Source organism: Solanum verrucosum, unplaced genomic scaffold (genome assembly GCF_900185275.1).
Source record: "Solanum verrucosum unplaced genomic scaffold, falcon-dt-bn FXZP01000279.1, whole genome shotgun sequence".
Classification (NCBI taxonomy): domain Eukaryota; kingdom Viridiplantae; phylum Streptophyta; class Magnoliopsida; order Solanales; family Solanaceae; genus Solanum; species Solanum verrucosum.
The window spans coordinates 1683768-1705709 of NW_026020289.1; the positions used below are offsets into that span (position 1 = coordinate 1683768).

General features: G+C 31.0%; 1 protein-coding gene and 1 pseudogene across 1 annotated transcript in view; both read right to left on the bottom strand.

Moving 5' to 3' along the window:
• The window catches only part of LOC125834427 (ethylene-responsive transcription factor SHINE 3-like), a 388745-nt gene that overhangs the window by 108408 nt on the left and 258395 nt on the right, over positions 1–21942 (bottom strand). The gene's annotated exons all lie outside the window — the stretch shown is intronic.
• LOC125834404 (calmodulin binding protein PICBP-like) lies at positions 12812–14290 on the bottom strand (annotated as a pseudogene).

Here is a 21942-nt window from a genome sequence, read left to right on the forward strand (position 1 = left end):
ACCAAATATGATGAGAATTGACTACAGAGGTTTCTTGTTTTTTAATTTACCAAATCTTTTTGTGTTATATTTTTATCTATTTTCAAATAAAAGAATATTTATCGAGGATCATAAAACTAGAGTTGTCAATATAGGTTGGTCCACCTCATCCGGGTTAATTCATACAGGCTTTGAAATTTAACGGCTCAGGTCAGGCTAGTCCATTTTTGGTGTGGGCTAGAAAATGATCGGCCCAGCCCACAAGTACGTGAGCTACGGGCTTGCCGGGCCACCCCTCTTTTCGTAAAAATATATTTTTGATAATTTTTTAAATCAAATTATAATTTAAAAATATTATCATAAATATCGACAAGATAATATTATATGGTGTTAGTGTTACTACTTGTTAATCAAATCCACAAATAAAATTATCTTTATGATAATTATTAAGTTTGATTTCAAGTAAAACATAAATAGCTAAATAAAAATATAAACCTAATTGTTTTTCAATGATCATAATAAAACACAAAAACTATGACAATATTCCATAGGCTACGGCCTATGTAGTGATTCCTAAAAATTTTAGGGAATTTTTATTTTACGTAATACATATTTTATAAACATAATTTGTATTTAAATTGTAATATTTCAAACTTTAAATTGATTTGAGTTTAGACTCTTGTTATTTTTAATATTCTATTTTATTTTTATTTTTTAATTAATTTTTATTTGGCCCATGAGTCGGCCCTATCCATATTTCTCAAGCCCCACAAATCGGCAGGTTTATTCAGGCCGGGCTAAAAAACTCTTTTCTTAAACGGGCTCCAAAAATCATAGCTCAGCCCTATCAAATTCCGAATTAGGCCAGGTCGACCCAACATGCCTAGCCCATATTAATGACTCTACATAAAACCAATCACCGGAGTAATAAATTTCACAAGAAAAAAGGAAGTACAATTGTATTGTGAAAGGAAAGAGGAAATATCCGAGAATTGAGATGCAAATTCGTACTCGTATGTCATAAAATTCATGTATTATATTGCACAATACTAGCAATAATTTTGATTAATTTGCATGAATTATAAGAAATTATTGATCTTTCGTAATAAATCTCTTTCAATTGATTTTAGAAATTGAATTGGGTCATGATCGGTCCAAATTTATTTTGAGCTTAAATGGGCTAATTATCAGATTGAGTTCTGATCCGTCCAATTTGATCCATTTAATCTCAATAGTTTTAACATATTGTTATTTACCTTTTATAACTATGATTTGAATTTCAACTCAAGCAAATAACAAAAATAAGTTACAAATTGATAGATAAATCCTAGAAGATATAAAATAGATTGTAATTAATACCTTCAATATGAGAACATACATTAAACCAATGCAAACAAAAAGTCTTAAAACGGGTTGAAATTGGAGATTAAATTAGGCTCAATTGTAGATTATTTTAAAATGGGTTAAGGCATGGATGGGTTGAAATTGAATCCAATTTAAATTATTTTGAGTTGATAAAATTCTAAGTGAATTGGACAAGTTATCTATATTTGAGTTTATTTTGACACCCCTAAAAGCGACGATTGAAGCAAGAAACGACAATAACATTTTAAGAAACATTTCATCATTTTATCTTTAATGTATGCTATTTGAATTTTATCATATATGTGATTATTTTAATTTTGTCTAATTAATTATGATCGTACATTTATCTTAGCACATCCACGTCTCTCAGATCATCTTATGAAGGTTTTCGACTTTAGTGGTCCAACCTTCATTCTCACATAATTTATTTATTATAATGTATTATTCAAAACAAAAAAAAGTATTATTTCACCGTATTATGTTTGTTTCTTAAAAAAGTCATAGCAGCAGGGAGTTAATATTTTGATAATATGCATATAAGATAAAAAGATATGTATTTCTTAATTGATATATAAAATATTGAATTTTTTTTACGATATGGATGAAATTTCTAATAAAGTGACAAAGGTGATTCAATCAAAATATTTTATTTTATTTTTGGATTTTTGGGAATTTCTGTCAGAATGATTTTTATTAGTCTACCTTAGCTTGTTGGTGAAAGTATGAACAAACAGTTATGAGATGAACTATTTTTCACAGATTTGATAGGATTTGAGAAAGTGACACTTCTTTTGAAAGAGCCAACATTAGATGTAGTAATGTTCAGTGGGTGCATGTATGGTTAATAATCACAAATATATATGCACTACTCTTTTATTTTGGTGAAGTCAAAAAGAAGTCTAGTTTCCATTTTACCATACAACATAACCTACTTCAATACTAATCAACATCGAATCGAATGGTAGATACTTCTTTATTTTTAATAAATATTTGAGCTTGAATTTTAAGGGGTATAAACTTATAACCCATTTGGAATGACTTAAAAAGTAGCTTTTAAGTCAAAAAAAAAAAAAAAAGTCAGAAATGACTTTTAAGTAAAAAAAAAAAGAAAGTAGGGGCCTAGAGGGAGACCTACTTTTGATTTTTGACTTATTTTAAGTTATTTTTTACCTTGTCAAATAGTTCTTAACTTAATTCAAGTCATTTCGGACTTATTTTAAGTTATTTTTTATATTTATCAAACACTTTCAGAAGTCAAAAACTGACTTAAAAGTAGGTTTGACCAACTTTTAAGTCGATTCAAACACCTCTTACTTTTGTTAGGAACAATTTACTCCTGATATATAAATACAAATTTAATTGAGTCTCAATATAAATATTGAACATAAAAAGAAACAACGGTTAATTCACTAGCTATTCTTTTACCTCCTACTAATTCACTTGATTACCGACCAAATTATTCTTGTTTGGAGCATCAAGTACAGACAATACTACAACATTTAGAGGTAGTTTTCACATGTCATGTCACTTGTAATTACCCCCTCCGTTTCACAAAGAGTGGCCTGGTTTGACTTGACACGAAGTTCTAGAAAATAAAGAAGACTTTTGAATCTTGTGATCCTAAATTAAAGTTATGTCAAATGTACTAAATTGCCCTTCAATCTTGTTGCTTTAAACATGTCACGTAGAAAGCTGAAATTAAAATGTTACCAAAAAAAAAAAAATCATTCTTTTTTAAACAGACTAAAAAGGAAAGAAAATCATTCTTTTTGGAACGGAGAGAGTACTTTAGTTACTTGTCAATCAATTTAAATTCTCTACGTACAATAAAAATAAATGTGAAAATTAACCACAAAATTATTAGTTGCAAGAAAATTAAATATTCTTTTCTTTGGATGAATAACATTTCATATTTAAACGCATGAGTCGCATATTTTAGTGACAAAGAAGCAAAGTACAAATTTGTAGCAAATATTTGTCTAAAGGGTGATTGGATTGGCTTAAAAGTTGGTCAAACCTACTTTTAAGTCAGTTTTTGACTTTTGGAAGTGTTTGACAAATATAAAAAAAATGACTTAAAATAAGTCAGAAACCAAAAGTAGGTCTCCCCCTATTTCTTATTTTTTGACTTAAAAGTCATTTCAGTTTGATTTTTTATTTTTGACTGAAAAACTACTTTTTTTTTAAGTCAATCCAAACGGGCTCTAATAAGACTTCCCACAAAAAAAATGGATTCTAGACGTTAATCGAGTTGGCATGATAATTTATTAGTAAAAAAAATAAATGGCAGAAGTTATTATTATTAAGAAAAATTGTCATCTTGATTAATAATAGAATTTGTAAAAAGAGACTAATCAATGATTGATTCACTCGTGAAACACTTAGGATAAGAAAAAACTTGACATAGCTCTAATATATCGATTTACTAATATGCGCTCTGAAGAGTGACTTTTGAGTTCTTCCTTTAATATAATTATTACTCCTATTAGATTAAACAAACAATTCTCTTGAAATTGGACAACACTTGCTACTATAATCTTAGTTGAATTAATCAAAAAATTGTTAGCAAAGTCCCTTTAGAATTCAACAACTGGTTATTTACGATTACTTTATTACTTGCAACCATTTATATTTGTGTATGTATTTGGTGACAACAAGTGAGTTATCCGCCAGTAGACGTGTCTGTCGATACAATTAACCAACGGGGATCGACAGACAACTTGCTTAATAAAGTCTTTATATATAAATATATATATTACCTTAAAAGCATGAACTCCTAACTTGAATGTTAAATTACTATAATTTTTCAGTCACAATTTTTTTTTTAATCTTCTACTCTTCTTCTTCTTGCATTTAAAAAAAATCGTGTGATTTATTGTCGTTGAGTGAGTTCGAAGTTTAGCGGAATATGAGGTACCACTATTCTGATAAAGTAAATTGTTCTATCCTAAGATGGTATATTCTTTAACATCGAGTACTTGAGGAAAATAATTTTGATGATATAATAATTATTTTTTTGCTTAGTATATACATTAGAATGTAATGTTCCAATATATGAAGTTAACATGACGTAGTCTAAATTCATTTGTTTTTGTTAACAATTTCTCTTGTGATGTAGATATATGCTTCTGAATATCTTTTTTCAAATTATTAAACTTTTCAAGAGTTACAGAATTGTCACGATTTGTTGTTTGATGCTCAATACAAAAGAATGACTTTATTTAGCAATGCTACTTATGTGATTTAGATTGTCAGGAAGTTTGCTTCAAAATAGTTATTACTATATAAACATTGCCCTTTTGTTTTATTGATTTACTATTTCTTAATATGTAAGTATTTTCGACGAAGAAAAGTTTATATGACTTGTAAAACGCCAGTTGAAATTTGTATTAGTCTAATTTTTATTGTAGTCTAAATTCATTTGTTTTTGTTAACAATTTCTCTTATGATCGATGTAGATATATGCTTTTGAATATCTTTTTCCAAAATAATTATACTTCTCAAGAGTTAGAGATTTGCCACGATTTATTTTTTAGATGCCCAAAATAAAAGAATAACTTTATTTATCAATGCTACTTATGTGATTTAGATTGTCAGGAAGTTTGCTTCAAAATAGTTATTACTATATAAACATTGCCCTTTTGTTTTACTGATTTACTATTTATTAATATTTCAGTATTTTCAACGAAGAAAGTTCATATGACTTGTAATAACGCCAGTTGAAGTTTGTATTAGTTTAATTTTTATTGTAGTATAAATTCATTTGTTTTTGTTAACAATTTCTCTTGTGATGTAGATATATATTTCTAAATATCTTTTCCCAAAATTATTAAAATTCTCAAGAGTTAGAGAATTGTCACGATTTATTTTTTTGATGCTCAAGACAAAAGAATGATTTTATTTGTCAATGTTACTTATGTGATTAAGATTGTCAGGAAGTTTGCTTCAAAATAGTTATTACTATGTAAACATTGCCTTTTGTTTTACTAATTTACTATTTCTTCATATTTCAGTATTTTCGACGAAGAAAAGTTCATATGACTGGTAATAACGCCAGTTGAAGTTTGAATTAGTTTAATTTTGGGAAAAAGGTCTGAAAAATACTCCAACTTTGGCCGAAATTGTTGTTACAATACCAAACTTTATGGAGGACCTTTTACCCCCTGCACTATTTAATAGTATATTTTAAAGGTATATATGTGCCCACGTGGACACGTTACTACTTATAATGATGCAATATTTATGATGTCCACGTAGGCACATATATACCTTTAAAATACACTATTAAATAGTGTAGGGGGGTAAAAGGTCTTTTCCAAAGTTCAATATTATTACAATAATTTCGGTCAAAGTTCGGATATATTTCAGACCTTTTTCCTTTTAATTTTTATTGTAGTATAAATTCATTTATTTTTGTTAACAATTTATCTTGTGATGTTGATATATGTGACTGAATATTTTTTATTAAACTCCTCAGCAGTTAGAAAATTGTCATGATTTGTTTTTTTGATGCTTAAGACAAAAGAATGACTTTATTTGTCAATGTTACTTATGTGATTTAGATTGTCAGGAAGTTTGCTTCAAAAGAGTTATTACTATGTAAACATTGCCCTTTTGTTTTACTAATTCTTAATATTTCAGTATTTTCGACAAAGAAAAGTTCATATGACTTGTAATAATGCCAGTTGATGTTTGTATTAGTTTAATTTTTATTGTAGTATAAATTCATTTGTTTTTGTTAACAATTTCTCTTGTGATGTAGATATATGTTTCTGAATATCTTTTTCCAAAATTATTAAATTTCTCAAGAGTTAGAGAATTGTCACGATTTGTTTTTCATGCTCAAGACAAAAGAATGATTGTATTTGTCAATGCTACTTATGTGATTTAGATTGTCAGGAAGTTTGCTTCAAAATAGTTATTACTATGTAAACACTGCCTTTTGTTTTACTAATTTACTATTTTCTAATGTTTCAGTATTTTCGACGAAGAAAAATTTATGACTTCTAATAACGCCAGTAGAAGACTATATTAGTTTAATTTTTATTATTTATTTATATAGCTACTTTATATAAGGTATATATTTTCATTAATGCAAACATACACACACATATATATAAACTCACAACAAATGTGAAAGGCCAAACACATATGCAGACCCTTAAATATAACAATCGGGTTTCGTCATTATAGAAAAGCCAACAGGAAAAAAATTGGGCCGAAAAACTTTTTCGTAGTAACTTGAGATTTCTCAACCTAGTCCAGATTTGAATGAAATTGGAGTTTGTGAGGACTAGGAAAATCTGGTAGCAATTGGGTGATCTAATTATGAATTCGATCACATGAGTAGATAGATAAGTCGTTAAGGAACCCGTATGACTTTACGAAATTAAATTCGATTGAGTAGAACTCCCAAAACTGATTTTGGTGTGAACGGGTAGTTTAAAGTGTCGTTGGTTGAAGGTGTGTTGTGAAATGGGGGTATTGGAATTATTAAATTAGCTCATTGTTCCATGCAAGTCGCTACGGCAGGAATTTGTGTCGCTAGGGCGAGGCCGCTGCAGCGGGGTGGTACCACTGTGGCGGGGCAGACGCGACTTAAAGTCAAAAATAAACACCAAAACGTCTTTATTCTGCAATTTTCGAACTTGAGAGCTAAGGAACGAACCCAGGGGTTTTCTTAACAGTTTTCCACCATTCTTGAGGCTAAAGGTAATATTTTCACTCCTAGAATCTATTTTTCGACCCGTAGAACATAATCTAATGGGTAATTATTGATGGAGAAGAGTTTTGATCTGAGAATTATGGTGGGAAAAGCCCTAATTTGGATATTGGGATCATGAGTTTGATCTAGGGTTGATAGGATCACTACAACATTTTAGGCCTACGGCCACACTAAATCTAGACAACGCTTGTAAAGTGTTGCCTAAAATATTTTTGGGAATGCTTTTAAAATGTAGCCTAAATTTTTAACTTTTGGCATCAATAATATAGACAACACATGTAAAGCGTACTCTCTAATGGTATAGGATACACTTTATAAGTGTTGTCATAGTATGAAATAAATGGCAACAGCTATTTACATATATGGCCCCACTTTTAAAGTATCCTATTTTTATAATTATAAAAACAACGCATTAAAAGTGTGGCCTAAAAGTTTTCACTAAAATATTATATTCCCTCCAACATTTTTAACACTCCCTCCCAGTTTTATTGGCCAAAAAAAATAATTGATAAAACATTAATAAAAACTTTTCTCTTTCTCTTCTTTCCTAGAACATACACTTTACTCTTCTTTCCTTGAACATAACTCTTTGTCTGTAGAACAAGCTTTTCTCCAGAACTGAAGAGCTGAGCTGAAGATTCTCTTCTCCAGAACCCGATTTTCTCGAAGAGATGAAGAGCTGAAGCTAAAGAACTAAGGATTGAAGAACTGAAGAGCGGAAGCTGAAGAGCTGAGCTGAAGATTTCTCCTATACCGATTTCGTCAAGCGTAAGTATTGATTTCGTACAACCGAGATTCCGTTTTATTCTCTACTAATCATCTAGTACTAAAAACAGTCAATTGATTTAATTTTTGTTTTGTGTTTAGAAGGAATTGATTACTTTGAGGTTCTTACAGCTGAAATTCCAAAGTAGGGGAAGAAATTGCAAAAAATCTGAACATCAAAGTTAGCCCTAGGCATATTGAGCAGATGAGAAAGAGGGAATTACTACTTAGAAGCATTTGAGTCAGTAAGTATCTAGCTTTGTTTTCCTTAATGTTATAAATTTTGAATTAAACTATCCAGCTCCGTAGTGTTCAAGACTATAGTAATGCAAAGAAGCCATAAGTATAACTCTATAAGCTCAGTTACACAAAACATTACAGTCTCTAAATTTCTATAACTCTGTAACTCAGCTACACAAAAGTATAGCCAAATAAAATCCTATAATCCTATAACTCTGTCTCCGTAGTGTTCAAGTCTAACATACTCACAAGTATAGCCAAATAATTCTATGTAAGCTCAGCTACACAAAACATTACAGTCTCAAAAATCTTAATTCTTGCAAATGTATGCCTATAGAGATGCTTTGTGTATGCAGTTTATTAAGTTGTTGGATATTGCTTTCCACATGATTTTTTCGATATGCAGTCCAGACAGTTTTATCTCTTTTGTCAGTTTTACTTGCCCATCAATCTTGGGTAGTTTAACTTACTTGCATTGGAGGTTTGCTGATATTTGGAATATTACTTTCTTATTCCTGTGCTTTTTACAAAAATTACAGTCTTCTCTTTTGATGTGTAGCCATACTCTATGTTGAATGTTTGGAGGAGTAGGAGTTCCACTGTTAGTTTCTCCTATTTTGTGACTAGAAGATCCTCTTGTTTTTCTGAATGATATTGTTTGCTCATTTGCATAGGGAACATGTTTATTTCACCAGATGAACATATTCTTGATTAATACCTTTACCAGTTTAAGCTTTTCAGCTCTAGAACAGTCTACTCAGGAAATGTGGGTTGGAGAATAGATATAAAGTTGTGTATGACAAAGTGCTGATTCTATTTTCTTGTAAATTTCTAACAAGACTAAAAAAAATCCAAACAAATATTGTAACTTAATATACCAAAGCAACAAACTTCTATACAAAATAGAACACAAAAGAATTGAATAAGAAAGGGTTTAGGAGGAGGCAGAACTATGTTATGCTATTGGACATAGTCTGACTGCTTGGGAACACAAGGTTCAGGAGGCAGAACTCTGATGCAGAATGGTTGAATATGACTGGTATATTTCTGAATAAGGGAGGTGCATAGGTTCAAATTATAGATTTTTTTATGAAGGAAGCCGAGTGATCTGGTAGTCCTAGCAGGTTCAGATTATAGGGTGAGTCCTGGCAGTTAACTGCAGTAGATAAGAATACTGATAAGAACACACTCCATATGCCAGCTGCTACTTTACAGTGCAAAAATAAATGCCTAGCACTCTCTAACATTGTCTGATGGCACATATAACATACATCAGGGCATGTTTTTCCTTCTCTAAAATGCAGTCAACTTTAGCCTTAAAATCTGGTTCAACTTGCCTGCTTTAGATCGTGTTAATTGTTTTCTTCCTATTTTTAGAACTTGAAAGGCTACATAACACTTGAAGTAAAATTAATGAACTCTTTTTAAAATCAGGTTTCCAGTAAACCTTATCACATGATTTTGTTATGCCTTGAACACTTCTAGAGTCTTGAAGATTTTCACAACTCTTCTTATTCAAAGTCCTTCTATAAGTAATATTTCACCCTTTAGGATCCAAGATTATAACTAATCTTGTTTCAGGTCAGGGATAACATAGAATCAATAAACTCTACGAAACTTTAAGTTTTTTGGTGTGATCGACTATCTATTATAGGATTATTGTAATGTTTGCTTGAATGTTTAAACATGGTAGTAGATGTTTGCTTAATCTTGATTAGTTCATTAAATTGTGTCTATCCTATTAATTTACTTTCTTTCTTAATTGTGTCTATCCCATTAATTTAACTTATTTTTCCTTAGAAGTATAATCAACATTCAGAAACATTTGTGGAGGATTCAAGGTTTGATTTGGCATAGCACAAACACCATGACTATGTAAGAAACTGTTATCATTTCATAACACCTGATTCTGGTAACTTACTCATGACTTTTAAAACTTATTTGTGAAGTAATTAATGATTTAATGATTGTTACTAGAAGATTAAATATTGATATCTTTTTTCTAGGAATTCAAATATCCCATCCAAGGATTGGATGGATTTAGCAAGGTATAACAAACCGTATATTGATGGTGTTGAATCATTCCTAGATTTTGCTTACTCTTATGGAGATCCTCAAGGACAAGAAATTCAATGTCCATGTGCAAAATATTGTAATATTCGTTGGACTCGAAGGAATGTAGTGTATGATCATCTAATATGTTATGGATTTGTTAAAGGTTATACTAGATGGATCAATCACGGGGAATGGGATATCAAGTTGAATGTTGACGATGATATGGATTACTCGCATGATGATATTGATGGAATGTTAACTGATCAATTTAGAGATGTTGACAGGCCGAAGGAGTTTATGATGGTCCAAATGAAGATGCTAAGAAATACTATAACTTAGTTGAAGAGGCAACTCAAGAATTATATCTTGGTTGTACAGGATTCTCTAAATTATCATTCACACTTCGTTTATATTTGTTGAAGTGTCTACACGGATGAAGCAATGAATCATTCACTTCTCTTTTAGAGTTATTAAAAGAGGCGATGCCCGAGTTGAATATTCCTCCGTCTTACAATAAAACCAAGTCTATGGTTAAGAATCTCGGTCTTGATTATGAGAAAATTGATGCATGTCCAAGTGATTGCATGTTGTTTAGGAATGATCATAAGGATGATGAATTTTGTCATACTTACAGAGCTTCACGATATATTAAAAATCCTGAAGTTGATAGTGAGGTTAAGCCTTCTAAGAAATCACATCGAGTTTCAGCAAAGACTTTGAGATACTTTCCATTAATTCCTATACTCAAAAGGTTATTTATGTGCTCAAAGACAGCTAATTCTTTGAGGTGGCATGACGAGGAGCGTTCTAAAGATGGAAAGTTAAGGCATCCCGCTGATGGTCAAGCATGGAAAGATTTTGATAGGATGCATCCAGTTTTCGCACAAGATTCTCGCAATGTGAGACTTGGATTTGCAAGTGATGGGTTCAATCAATTTCGAACCATGAGTATATCTCATAGCACATGGTCAGTTATGTTGATGGCGTATAATTTGCCGCCTTGGATGTGTTTGAAATCTGAATATTCTATGTTTTCTTTACTTATACTTGGACCACGATCACCTGGAAATGACATTGATATTTACTTACAACCATTGATAGATGAGTTACAATTGTTGTGGGGTTTTGGGGTTAAAACATATGATACTTAAAGAAATGCGAGCAGCTCTTATGTGGACAATTAATGACTTTCCTGCATATGCTATGTTGTCTGGATGGAGTACAAAAGGAAAGTTTGTTTGCCCTTGTTGTAACTGTAACACTAATTCTAGCTATCTTAAGCATAGTCGGAAAACAAAGAAAACAATGAGGAACCATCAAAGTCTGAAATGTTTATTGCAACTCGTACAAAGATGGAAAATGATCTTCAGACCGGTACTCAAGTTGCAATAGTAATTTTTTTAAAGTGTATTAGTGATGAATTTAATTAAGGTTTAAAAGTGATATATTTCTGGGAGGGTGATATTTTTATTTTAATATGCTTGAGTCGCTGGAAAGAAAGAAGTACTTACATTTAATATGGATGTCAATTTTATTCAATAGGCTGAACTTCAGAATCGCCAAAATTCTGGGGAAACAACAGATAATGCTTTTATGGCAGTGTTTGGAAAGGAGCAGCCTGATCGACTTAGGTGCTATGGTAGATCAGTGACAACAAGTTCTTTGAAGAAAGATGAGGAAGCTAACGAGCTAAAACAGAAACATGCCAATGAAATCACTTCTCTAAAAGAAGAAATGAATGAAATGAGAGAAGAAATGCGACATTTCTTTAGTCAATTGCTTCAAAACAACCCTGGATTGAATGTTCGAGATATGCCAGGGTGTGTTCGATCTAACATTGCTTCACCTATTGATGCGAATAGTGCACAAGCTGTAAAAGGCCAAAATCTTCCACATTCTTCCAGGTCAACTCATGATCCAATTCTTTCAAAAGGTATTTTGTATTTTTTTCAAATCTTCTTTTTTTAGAGTAAAAAGTTAGAAAATTAGTATCTTAAAGAACTATATCCTATGTGATTGTAAATTTGTGATAGTTGGCTAATTAGTCCTCTCAGTTTCTCTGAAAGTCTTCTGTGGTAGTTGGCTTATTAATGTAGTTAATTTGCAAGATTTTTAACTTCATGTTTTAATCTTTCAAAGTAGCTCTAGTTTTGGCATGATTGATTTGGAATTTATATTGTGAAACCTCTGAAGGTTTTCACTTGCCATGGGTTGTGGTGTTGTTGGTTCCTTGAGGCTTTGCTCTATCTTTCTCTCTTCTGAACCTCCCAACTGTATTTTCCTCAACTCTATCTAGTTTTTCTTCCTTCAAATCATCCTTTGTTTTGTTTGTTGATGTATTTCCTTTATTGATGTATCAAATTGTGAAGATAGTTTTCTTGTTCTTCTTGTATGTTGGTTTGTTCCTGCACAATAAGATTATTATAGTTATTATGAGTAGAAATAGTAGAGTTAAGTGTCTTACCTGACTGTGCCTTAGGCTGATATTGTTGGTCTTTCCTTGTCTTCTCTTCTGGTGAACCAGGTCTTTCCATAGTGTAATGGTTCTGCCTTTAGTTCTTCTTCCCATTAATTGTTGATTTGTGTGTAGTTGTGGCTCCAGCTGGCAGTCCTTGCTTGGTAATGATAATATGAGTCGCAAGGCCAATAGGTATATCATTTTTAGCCTGATTTTTGTCTTAGTCAAGCAACAAATGATTGAATAATAGTATAGGGAGCTGGTTCAGGGCAAACGTTGAGGGGTTGTGGATTGACTTTTTGAGCTCTTTCCAATACATTTATTGATCTCTTAAGGAGGATCAATTTCTTCAGCTTGCTCCAGTTCTTGGATTTTGGTGGCTCAAATTTACTCTCGGTGATAGTATTATTAGCAACAAAATCCATTGTTTCTAATTGATTGTCACGATGTCTCAACCTTTCGTAGTGTGAATTTGTACTATTTTGCTCTCTGTCATCTGTATGATCAGTTTTTGATGGCTCTTTATGAATAATGTCATTAGTGACACTCTGTGTATTGGATGAATCATCTGGAGTCGGTGTTGTTAGGATCTGACTAACTGTTTCTCTTATGAGATTGACAGCATCATTTATGCTGAAACTTCTCCCATTGTGGCTTATATAATCCTTTTCTTTTCAGAAATCTTAAAAAGAGTTGTATGTATTCGTTTCAGCTAGTGTTTTGTTGTTATTTATTTCATCGAGTTGTTCATTTCCTATTTTTGATACAGGATCTGAAAGAATGTGTTGTGATATCAAATGCCACATGCTGATGTGCTTCTGTTTTTTCACCTATTTTTGTATGTTCCGTCTTCGTCTTCTTCTTCTGTTATCTTTTCGTTCTCATCACTAGATACAGTAATACTCTTTGTAGCCTCACATTCAGAGAGATTCATGTTATTTTCCTGTGTTTCATCACCGTCGTTGCTTAAGTTTGAGATAGTAGAAGATATTCCTCTTAGAGAATCATCATTTGAATCACTAAACTCATCTATTTCAATTGATCCCTTGTCACTCGAACTGCTTGCTACTTCATCCAGCTTCTAGCAGAGGACAATGGCCTTTCTTCTCAGCTTTTTTAATTACTCGCTCTTCGTTTTCCTGTTTCTCATGAGGGTTGTCAATGTTTTCTCTGGTAATACTTCCTTCATCTGACTTATATGCTTGTCATATTCCTCATTCTTGGTGTCTGACTCGTTGGAGTTCTCTTCATTACACACTATTGTATAGTGAATACTTGGATCAATAATTCGCAGAAAATTTAATACATAAGGAGAGGAGAGTAAGCAATCACATGTAGAACAATAGAAGTATTCAGGACTTGCATTCACTACTTATTGTTGATTAATTATATGAGTGATCTTGAACTTCTGGAAGAAGAATTCTCTCGATTGCTTCTCGTACTAGCTTAACTGCTAAAAGCTTGGTGCTTCAATCTCTTGGTTATTTGCATCCTGATTTGTAGTCATTGACTCTCTTTCGGAACAACTCAAAAATGAATAAGAACTTTCTGTTGTATACAAGACTTGTTACCACTATCCTTGTGATTATTTTCATCAGCTCCACATATCACTTTGATGTCCAATTCTATAGATTCATCCGAAATCATATGTCTATGATCAAGCTCCACATACTCCTATTCTGCAATTTGATTTTTTTGTACATAATTGGTTTTAATTTTTAATTTTTATTTTAAATGTGTAGGAAAATTGAGGTGATCAAATTTGAAGGGTCGCCACAGGTCAATTTGATCTCATTGAAGTGGATGATGAAGAATTTTTGAACTATTGTAAAAGTTTGAATACGTTATAATTGATTTTGTGAAATATATTCATTGCTAGAATATATTGAACTATTGTAAGAGTACTTTTTGAACTATTATTGTGTACACATATTTAGAATATAACTTTATAAGTATGTGTATGTACACAAGACATACTATCTTTTGAAGTTTATTGCAAATCTATATATTTGAATTACTTATTAGCTAATGTGATGCTTGAGTTTATTTATTGCAAAACAATATTGGTGTTTTTTAATTAGTAATTGTGGCATATAAATCTTTTATAGCCAAAATAATATTGCCACACTTAAAAGTGTAGCCATAGGATTGTAAATTGTGGTATGCACATGGGCAAGGACTACACTTCAAAGTGTTGTCATACATAAGATAGAAAAGGCAACACTTTAAAATCGTGGGCAATACGGAAGATAATGCCACGCTTGAAAGTGTAGCTGATAAGGCAACGCTTTTAAGCGTAGCTGCAAAGCGTGGCCTTTTTGCCTTTTAGGTTACGCTTGAACGTGTAGCTAATAAGGCAACACTTTTAAGCGTAGCTGCAAAGCGTGGCCTTTTTGCCTTTTAGGCTACGCTTTTAAGCGTAGCTAATTAGACAACACTTGAAAAGTGTTGTCTAAAGTCAAATGTTACACCTCTTTAGGCTACCCCCGAAAAAATGTTGGCAAAAGTCAAAAAGTGTAGCCTTTTATCAAAGGGCACACTTTTTGCTAGTTTAGACAACACTTTTCTAGGGTGGCTGTAGCCCTAAAATATTGTAGTGGATTGTTAGTAATCCGGGTAATTAGTGATTGTTTATTGATTTCCGTGTTATTTTGATAGTTTGTAGACCAAGAACAAGCGGAATGAATTCGAAAAGGGAAGAATCAAGTTTCTTAGGGGATTCAAGCTTGTTTCGAAGTAGGTGATGGTTATGATTTCATGTTGTGTGATGTATGTTTGTTCTTGCTTCATTATGATACATGTATGTATGTGAATGTTGCATTATTGATCACACTAATTGTAAATGAGGATAAATGAATGATGAATGCCATGAAATCATGACTTGCTTGTATGATTGTGAGAATATACTTGTGTTTATAATTGTGGCTTGTTGAATGGATCGGGTGTTGCGTTCTGACACACTAACTTGGATCGGTTGCCACGTTCCGGCATAATCGTTGGATCGGGTACCACGTTCCGGTATGCTAACAGTTTGGGTTTGGGTTCCATGAGAGGACCAATGACTTGATATAACTGTGATAATTGAGAATTGTGAAATTGTTCGTTGTTCGTAAATGTTGATGATATTGTATATGTTTGATGTATGCATGTTATTATTATGTTGTATTGACTTACATATGTTGCACTTAGTGGGATAACCGTATGATTCTATCAGTACACTGTGGTAGTACACTGTGGTTGTGTACTGTTACTGCACTTGCTTTTTCCTTGTTGAGTACAGGGCATCTTCAGGCGGCTATTGACAGACCTTGCTTAGAAGATCAGCGATCGTCGTTCAAATTCAAAGGTGAGCCAGTTCTTTCGGGCTGCCATGAGTTCTCTTTCTGTCTATGTCCACATTTCGGACTTAGATTTTCTAGTTAGTTGTTAGTACATTAGTTTGGGGTTGTAACCCTTCTTGTTAGACTTATGGATCTTGTTAGATGTTTTGGTACATTGTCTTTCAGGTTCTAGGCGTATTTTCCGCATTTGTTTAGTTGTTAGACTATTGGTTTGGAGTTTATGAGGACTCCATAATTCTTTCCTTAGCATTTAAACTTGCTTCTGTAACCTTAAATGCTTTAGTATTTTGATTAAGTTGGTTAGCTAATTAGTATGAATGGTTCTCCCATGGGAGGGTTAGTGTGGGTGTCAATCACGATGGTCTGGGTCGTGACATTAAACTGTCCCTAAATTTCATTTTGGCACTGCAACTCAATCTTGTTCCATTTTAACCTTTTAACTCCAATTTTCATGTTTCATTTTGGCACTTCTAAGTGATGTGGCAGAATGTGTGTATCACACTTTTTCTAAGAGAGTGAAAGACCAAAAGAAAAAATATTTTTTAAAATAATAAAAGATTAACCCTTCAACTCTATTTTTTTAATGTACCATTTAAACACAAAATATCATTTTTATGATTTTTTTTATTTCTATATATGCTCTTCAACTGCAATTTTGCATTTTAAAAATCCACGTTCAGCCGTTAGTTATTTTAAAAAATTCAAATTGACGGATGATCATTGATTTTTTTTTTAAAAGTAACAATTTCTTTTGGAGAGTTTCCCTGTATTTTTGCGTGAAAAATAACCGACGAAAGTGCGTCAATTTTCTTTATTAAGAAAATCAATGACAACCCAACGAAGTCTATCGAGTTTCAACATTTTTTATAGTGTTATTAATTAGCAATGAACATGGTTTTTTTTTACTCGTATTTAGTTGAATGAAAAATTAGAAAGGTGGTGTTTAAGTTAGTCCAAATAGATTAGATATGACGTTGATTTTTAAAATGAAAAAGTGGAAATGAAGAACATAAATAAAAATGAAGAAACTTTTTATGCTGTATTTTTAATGGCGAGTTTCTTCATTTTTATTTATGTTCTTCATTTCCACTTTTTCATTTTAAAAATCAACGTCATATCTTTTTTTTTAAAAAATAAAAATAATGGATGAACATCAATTTTTTTTATTTTTTTTAGAGTTTCTTTTCATTATTGTGTGAAAAATAATCGACAAAAGTGTGTTGATTTTCTTTTTAAAATAATTTACTAAATTAAATAACACCACATATATTTTTTTTCATATCTAATCTATTTGGACTAACTCAAATACCAGCTTTCTAATTTTTCATTCAACTAAATATGAGTAAAAAAAACTCATGTTCATTGCTAATTAATAACACTATAAAAAAATGTTGAAACTCAATAGACTTCGTTGGGTTGTCATTGATTTTCTTAACAAAGAAAATCGATGCACTTTCGTCGGTTATTTTTCACGCAAAAATACAGGAAAACTCTCAAAAAGAAATTGTTACTTTTTTTTATTAAAAAACCAATGATCATCCGTCAATTTGAATTTTTTACAATAACTAACAGATGAACGACGATTTCTAAAATACAAAATTACAATTGAAGAGCATATATAAAAATAAAAAAATCATAAAATTAGTATTTTGTGTTTAAATGGTACATAAAAAAAAGGGATAAGGGTCTGAAAAGTACCTCAACTTTGGTCGAATTTGTTGTTGCGATACTAAATTTTCATGAGGACCTATTACCTCCTTAGACTATTTAATATCGTATTTTAAACATATATATTTGCCCACGTGGACATAAAAAATAATGTAAAATTATAAATAGTAATGTGTCCACGTGGACACATATATACCTTTAAAATACATTATTAAATAGTTCAGGGGGTAAAAAATACAGTATTAAATAGTCTAGGGAGGTAATAGGTCCTTATGAAAGTTTAGTATCACAACAGCAAATCCGACCAAAGTTGGGGTATTTTTCAGACCCTTATCCCTAAAAAAATAGAGTCTAAGGATTAATATTTTATTATTTTTTTAAAAAAATACTTTTTTTTGTGTTTCACTCTCTTAGAGAAAGTGTGATGCACACACTCTGACACATCACTTAGAAGTGCCAAAATGAAACATAAAAATTGGAGTTAAAGGGTTAAAATGGAACAAGCTTGAGTTGGAGTGCCAAAATGAAATTTAGAAACAAGTTTAAGAGTCTGCATATGCATTTGGCCTTATTAAAAAAACAAGTACAAATTTGCATTGCGACGTCTAGCTAGTGGTTGCACATTTTTTTTATTTTTTTTAACAAATAGTTCATTTTAATGAGTGGTAGGTGAAGGGGGGTTGTCCATCTTAATGTGTCTCTAATACTAATAATAATAATAATTAGAGTGATGAAAACAAAACACATGTTTCCAACTAGTAATATCCTAGCAAAGTTAGGTACCCTGTCTTGTCCATTGAAATGTATTTTTAATCATTTTCTGATTCTTGTTATAACTAGACAAAACATCATTATTTACAGAATCTCAATTTCACCTTTGTTTCTTACGTATTTGCTTCTACTATACAATTTGATTTATAATTAGAAGCCCTATATATATATATATATATGGATAATGTATATTAACTTTTTTTGGCAAAACAAATTAGTACTTGGTAAGCCAATTACACAATATGATATAGGTCAAAGTATTTCTTTGTACTATGTGAAATTGAACGTATGATCTTATGTTAATACTATAGCTTATTACTTATGCCCTAATCGTCAAATATTTGGTCTAGATGTGTCTTTATTTTGAATGATTCTCCGTTTAATTAAATTACGAAATTAATTAATCAATTAGTATCATATCTCGACACATGTCATAAGAGGCCTAGACAGGCTAGCTAGACTTACTCAGCCGCATATAGAGGGCATATTTGATCCCACACGTGTAACTTTGAGGGCATATTTGACCTATTAATGTTCTTAAGCTTTTGTGTTTTGTTTGTTACTTCTTGAATTCATACCAATGTAATAGAAGTTTGTAATGATTAAAATCCCCTCAAAGTGATTGCTTTCTTTTTGTAAATCTTAAATAAGAGCATATTTGAATCAAGTATTTGATGGTTTAGGAGCATAAGTGAGCTAAAATATTAACCAATCACAAATTTGTTCAATTTTACATAATACATAAATATATTTAAACCTTTTTCTCATTTGAAAAATCATTATTTTGCATTTTGTATAATCGCATAAGCAAGAAAAAGAGTAACATAACATTGCAATAATGAAGAGGAGTGGGACCTCTTATTTGTGGATTTAAATTAGTCATGTCAATAAACTTTAAATAATTTTGGCCATAAATAGCTTAAACGGGGCTCAAACCAGTAGTTTGGCTTGTGGACTTATTGTAAGCAAATTATATTTGAGCTAAAAGCAATTGCCCCATTAAATTATTAAAAAGGGATAAGAAAGGAATAGCAATTTGAATTGAAATACTGTAACGTGGGACTTGAGAGTTTGTGGATTGTTGTATTTTATTTCATTTTATTTTATTTTGGGGGTGGGGATGGAGGTATGAGTTGTAAAATACTTTTTTCGTCCCAATTTACGTGGCACGTTATTGTTTGACAATTATTTAATAGCTTCATCTCCATTTTATCCTTATTTGATTCCATCTAAAACTTTATTGTGACGAAAAATTAATTAAAAGTGAGCAATAAAGTGACTTTAATAAGGATAATTTGATAAACATAATAAATTATTTCCTTATTTATCAAATTTTGTATCCAATTAAACGATGTCACATAAATTGAAACAGAAAGAGTATTACTTATCGTGAAACCTTACATGGAAAAAAATAAGAATATCATGTTGGAATAATATTCTTGAATTCAATGGAGTTGCCCTCTTCATAACCAACAAATTATTGTCAATGACAAACCCACGCTCTCTCTCAAATATTATTATTAGTAGTATTATTAATTTGCATCATTGCATGCATATTCTTGTTTTTTTCCTCTTGTGAAGAAGCAATATCGGATTCTTCCAACTGTTTTATCGGATTTACATTACTCTCCTATTTTACAAATAAAATTATGTACGTAACAAATAATTTCAATTTGAATTCCGGAATTGACCCTAGTTTTGGAAATTATGTAGCATGTTCCTATCGATCAACCCGGGGCCTGGTAAAATATCACTTCATAAGATAGATGAAGTCAAATTATAATAAGAGGTCATTCGTTTGTGATTAAGAAATTGCAAGCCAAGAAGCAGAAAATTGTACAACTACTCCGTGCGTGTCATCTGTAATACAATGGCAAAAATGCTAGTTGTTATAATTTTGTGGACAATAGTACTAATTAGTAGTGAAATTAATTGGTTATAAAGCTTTTTGGTTTTGGAATTTTCGAAAGTATTATAGTATATAGTAGTAAATCAATGTCCATAATGGATGAAGCCAATTTGAAAATGAGTGATGTGACACATGCCTTTTGTTTTGTTCTCTACTGGTTTTGCATGATATGATAGCCGCCCCTTTACTGAAGTCAGCCACATGATAATTCATATATTCCACAAAAATTGGCTACATAACATATTACACTATTAATTTATGACCACCAGTAGTATTTTTCATGGGAAAATAACTATTATTATATACATAGTCAAGCGATATTTTCAAAATAAAATTGATATAATTGTATTGGGAAAAACAATCATATTTTTATGTATTTATTTGAAAGGTGATATATATAATATTCAAACATTGTACGTATCAATATTGTGTATATTTCTTTTAGGGGTGATATAATGTATATATGTGTATTTATATTTTAGTTTCAAAACTAATATATGTTTAATTTTGTGAGTCTGTGAGCGAAAATGGGAAAGAAAGTAGAGAGATGAGTGAGATTTGGGAGAGAGATAGAGGAGATAAATGTGTATCTCAGTTTCAATTGAGATACAATTTGCTCGCCTCTCGATCTCCTCTTTCTCTCTCAATCTTGTCTCTGCTCTCTTAAGTATTGTTATAAATCATGATTAGACAAATTATAGCTATTACTTATAATTATGATACAAACTATAGTTATTTACTAAAATTCCTCAATTTTCATTCACCAAATAAGGAATCTTTGATGTTAATTGATTGATTTATTTATTGTTTTAAAATTTTGGGCATTGATGGGATGTGAGTGGATAATTAAATTCTTGTTATAAACTTTTTATTTTATTTTTCTATTATAAAAAGTGTCAGAATTCCATTATTGACTTTGAATCATGGTTAGTGGAAATCAAGAATCCAATAAAAGAACAAACAGATACCAACTAAATATTGAATGACACACCGTATATTGTCCGTAGCTTTAGTTCCGAAGTCAGACAGGCAAAAAGGAAAATAGTTCATTATACAATTTGACTAATTTCAATAGGTTGAAGACATTAGCATCAACAACAAGTAATAGGGGGGTGGGCATGGTATTACATGTTGCTGGTGGGAGGTAGGAGGTGATAAATATTCTGTGAAATTAGTTTAAGTATACGAAAGTTGATTCGGAAATCACGATCATTAAAAAAAATTACAACCATGCAATTTCCTTTGTTAACCAATTACACACAAAAAAAAAAAACATTTAATCAAAATAGAGTAGTCAAAGTTTCTATGGTTAAATAAATAGTTTTGTCTAATACTATTTCATATATTTACTAGTATAATAATAATATATATGAAATAGATGTAACTATATATTTCGGTATGGTATTGGATATTTTGATATTCTACTTATAAATATCGAATAGCTACCAAATACCAAAATATTTTAAAATGCATACAAATACCATAATACCAAAATTTAGGTATTAGAAATTATAATTTCGATATTTGTCATACAATATATGCCCACCCCTGAACCGCAAGTGGTAGAACTAGATATTTTTTATAAGGGAGTTTAAGAATATAAAGAAGTGAATACATGAATAAGTCAAGCGAATTTAACATCTATTATGCATAAAATTACTTCAAT